Source organism: Pteropus vampyrus, unplaced genomic scaffold, assembly GCF_000151845.1.
Source record: "Pteropus vampyrus isolate Shadow unplaced genomic scaffold, Pvam_2.0 Scaffold78, whole genome shotgun sequence".
Lineage (NCBI taxonomy): Eukaryota > Metazoa > Chordata > Mammalia > Chiroptera > Pteropodidae > Pteropus > Pteropus vampyrus.
Window position 1 is genome coordinate 4,446,374 of NW_011888859.1, and position 4,779 is coordinate 4,451,152.

Below are 4,779 nucleotides of genomic sequence, written 5' to 3' on the forward strand. Positions count from 1 at the left end.
GGCCTGATGGGCTACAGACAGAGGGCGGAGGAACCGTAAGGGAGCCAACACTTGTATGGATTTGAAATCACTACCTGGTCTGGGAAATCCCTACTCCCGAAATGGAGTAACGTGAGTATGTTAGTCTGCTCAGGCTGCCCTAAACAAAGGACACCACATTGGGTGGCTTGAACAACAGAGACTTATTGTCTCACAGTTCTGGAAGCTCCAAGTCCAAGATGAAGGTGTCAGCAGAACTGGTTCTCCTACGGGTTCTAGCAAAGGTTCTGGCCCATGCATCTCTCCTAGCTCCTGGTCGTCGTTGGTAACACTTGGAGTTACTTGGTTTGTAGATGCATCACTGCAATCTCCATCTTTTTATTCACATGGCATTCTCTACTATGTGTGTCTGTCTCTGTGTCTTTTCTCTTCTCCTTATAAGGATACCAGTCATAAAGATTCACCCTACTCCACCATGACCCCATCTTACCTAATTGTATTGCAATGACCCTATTTCCAAATAGGTCACACACTGAGGTCCCAGGAAGAATATGAATTTGGGGGGAAACATTATTTAGCCTAATACCATGACCCAAAATGGCAGATACCTTTAAGCTTCTGGAAAAGACAACAAAAAAAAATGGAGGAAAATGTTATCATCCCATGCCTTATATTATTACTCACATTGAAAAGAGAGCCATGTTCCAGTAACAATTGATACAGATCAAAAAGGTTAAGTTCCTCGGCTTCAAATAAAAGAAAGAAGAAACTTACTTTGGTATATCCAAGCTAAATAAATAAATAACATAATCAAGCACCCATAAGGAATAAAAAAACAAAAATAAAAATTAGACATCTCAGACTTCTCCACTGAAGCCCTCAGAACGAGGCTGATAAGTTCATAGGGAAAAAAAGCATGACCGAAAATTTATGCCTTGTTACATTATTGCTTAAATAGAAATTCAAATGGCAAACACTATAATGCCCATAACACTTGGGAAAAAGCTAACGGAAAATTGGAACACGATGTAGCAAAATCAAGTGAAGTTAAAAATGTTCCTTCTCTTTGACCCCTTCGAATTCACTCCTAAGAACACAATGTAGAGAAACCCTTACGCACGTAGGCAGTGGGCCACTTTCAAAGGTTCAAGGAAGCTTGGTTACAAAGGCCCTGCATCAGTAAGAAGCTAAATATTCAGCAACAGGAGATCGCGTCAAATTCCAGGAGTTGGGAAACTGTTTTTTTAAATGGCCAGACAGTGAATGTTTTTGGCTTTGCAGGTCATATTAGTCTCTGCCTCAACTACTAGACTCTGCTGTTGTAAAAAGCAGACATAAACCGTTTATAAGTGAATGGGTATGGCCATTTTCCAATAAAACTTTATTTACAATAGCAGGTGGTAGGCTAGATTTTGATAACCCCTGATGCATAAGGACATTACAAAAAAATAAATCGAAGAGTGCACAAAAAATAAACTGGAAGAGGCACACTAAAAAACACCTCAACCAGTGAATACAAAAACAAGGGAGATGAAGATATTAGTTCCCAACAAATGGCTACCTATGAAAAGACATATAGCCATGAATTTCCCTATAGTTTTGACTCAAAGACAGTACACACACTATTGAAGGAAATATGAAAATAACACTTAAACCACTACACCCACAAGAAACATAACTTTTGATTTTCCATTGTGGAAGAAGTAAGCTCCACCGTGTTACTGGAGGATTCTCTCTCTCTCTCTCTCTCTCTCTCTCTCTCTCTCTCTCTCTCTCTCTCTCTCTCCCCTCCACCCCACGCCCAGACACAAGTCCTGCCCTAGCTTTGGCAAACTGCTTTTTCTGCCCAACCCACAAAATTGAGCATCTGAAGTGAAGTGGAAAATAAGGGTTGAAATAAAGCCATATTTGGGCACAGACCTTGAGAGGTGAAGAGAGGAGAGGCGTGCAAGCACAATTAGGGAGTCTTTAGTACAAAGTGTCAGCAGACGAGGGGTGGGGGGGGGGACTGCGGGCGGCAAGCTGCCAGCTATGTGCACAAACTCCAGGTGTGTCACACTTCCCCCCCTTTCCCCTCCTTTTTGCTCTCTCTGCTAGACTAACCTGGGTGAGGAGACACCCCCCACATCTTTTAAATGTGTTTGGGTGGGATTATTCCCCGTCAGTGACAGACACATTGCACTAATGCTCTGGCACTGTCGGAGGAACGATCAGAAATACTCACAGTCGCTCCTTGCAACCTTGATGGCCTGGGCTGTAACCATTTGTTCCTCAACTAGAGAGAGCAGGAGAATGATGCTCCCTCACTCAGGGCAAGAAAGATGCTCTGGGGGTAAACTGGAAGTGTTCAGAGTTGTCAGGGAAACGTCATACCCATCCCGGAAAGGCATCCCGTTGTCAAGTGTTAGCCAGAAAAGAGAGGGATAAAAAGAGATGGAAAAGGAGAAAAGAGAAGGCAGGCTTCCACTGTGGGGCAGGCTCTGTGAGATGGAGGTGAGCGAGCCTTCCTCTCACCAGAAGATGCGGTAGCAAAGGCTTCTGATAACGCTGTGGCCCAGTGCTGACAGCCCTTGGCATATTTTCAGCATGAGGTACATTAACAAACAAGGAAAAGCATCCCCCTGGGCCTCTAATAACATTTATTTCATGCATCATTTCCTCAGAGGAATAGTCAGCAGTATGTTTTTTATTCCTGGTGTGTCCTGTCTAAGAAATAACGGCCAAGCTCACCTGTTTACTTCTGTGTATTTTACAATGCCCTTAAGCTTTGTTTGTCTTTCTTCAGCTTCTTCTTCTTTCTAGGCACTCCACGCGATGTGGGTCTAAATAAAAGGGTTGGAATACTAATAGAAAAGCTAGATTTACCGACTTTGTGGTGTCTTGGGCAAGACATCTCAAATCTTTTATGGAAGGAGGCAGAGTAAGAATCAAGAATAAATAAATCAAATGACCAATGTACTATAAACCGAAATGAGGATAAATAAGCAAAAATTAGAGTGATTCCCATGCTTTCATCAGGTCCATTAGTCCTAAGCACCTGCCAGGCTCTCTTGGCTTCTCTGTTGACCAGTTAGCCTGAGTCGAAATGTGCTCCCTGGCCTGGACGCACAGAACACCCCACCCCTCAAGCATCCGTCTGCTGCTGAGTGAATATCAAAATATCTGGTGACGAACAGAGTGATTTCAAGGTCTCAGTTCCCTTTTCTGCAGCTCTTCATCAGATCCAGGGACTGTAACCTTTACAAGTCTCTGTCCTGGGTTTACACTGAAAATAAAATGAAAAAGTTGATCTTTCCACATAATCTCAAGGGTTCTCTTCCCCAGCCCTCAGGCCTCCTGAACAAATAAGCTGTCATCCAGTACTCAAGCAGAGAGGGCGGTGGAAGACCCTGCCCAGCCCCAGAATACACCTCACCCAGCTCTGTGTGACCATTCTCCGGCGAGATAACAAAGCTAGTGCAACCTACGGTCCAGGCCACAAAGCCCGGAGCAATGACATAGAAAAATGGTCATGATAAACTGTTAAATGTAAAACAGCCTATAGAACTGTGTTTATATTACAGGTACAATCACATAAAAATGAATTCATTTGGTAAGAGAACATAGAACATGGGGAAATGAAAATGGCCCTTTATTGCCACGGTGAATCACAGGCCAAGTGTCTCCTTCAATTTTCATTAACATACTGTTATTGTGCAACATAGAAAATAAATGAAAAGTTTGATCATGTCGAGCTGCCTACTACGGGTAGCGCGGTTGGAAGCTGAACTCGCATGCCAATTTCCTCAAACTACAAATATACTGAAAAATACAACCAGCTCATCACCACGACACAATCCTGCAACTCAGGCTACAGAGATAACTGACTTTGAACCCTCTCACCTCTGCCATTCATTCATAATGTCTCTTCTGGCAGCTCTAAGGTTTCGTGTAAACTTTTGAACAGCCTGAAGAATAAGATGGCCAAATAACCTTATCCGAAAATTGGTACTGGAACAAAAGCATTTGTCTTCTGCTGCCTTTTCAAACCCACCCAGACGAATGTGAAAGCTCTCATGAGTGAGCGAGTGGGTATCAAGCCATATCTTCATCATTGACTAATTGCCCAGATTTATTCGATGGTATATTAAGTTCTATATAGACAACTCGCAATCAGTTCAAAATATTTTTTGAATATTTTGCCACGTGTTCATAATGGCACTAGGAACTATTAAGGGATCCGACAGAAATAAAAAGGAAAAAGGTCTCCGTCCTTAGCAATATCAACAGAGGCTTGTAGTCGGGTGTGGGGAACTATAGTCAGAAAATGCGAAGGAAGTGAGTATGTCATACAAACACCTCATTTCCCACATGCTGCCTGTGAAAACTGGGTCACTTTTGTAACTTAAGAATCTTTATGTCATCTCTTTATGTCATCTCTGTATGTCATCATGTTTAAGAAGGCCTACAGAACAATGCTGTAAACCACTTGCCGGGCACATATTTAAGGTAAAGGAGGGAGAGCGAGAAGAAAGTAAATGGCAGAATTATCTTTATGAAAGAGGAAAAAATAAATTAAATAGGTGAGTAATTAGGTTGAAAAAGAATTTGTGTAAAGACAGTCCCAGAAAGATGTGCAGCAATCATGCCAATTTCTTTCACCGTCGAGGGCTACCTTTATTACATTTCTCAGTAGGATGCGCATTTTCGCAAAACTTTTGTCTACGAACCACACAACATATATTGCCTGCTGATTAATTTGCTTCATCATTTGCGTCCACTGAAACATGCAGAATTGCCAATCAAAGCTTTTAATTATCA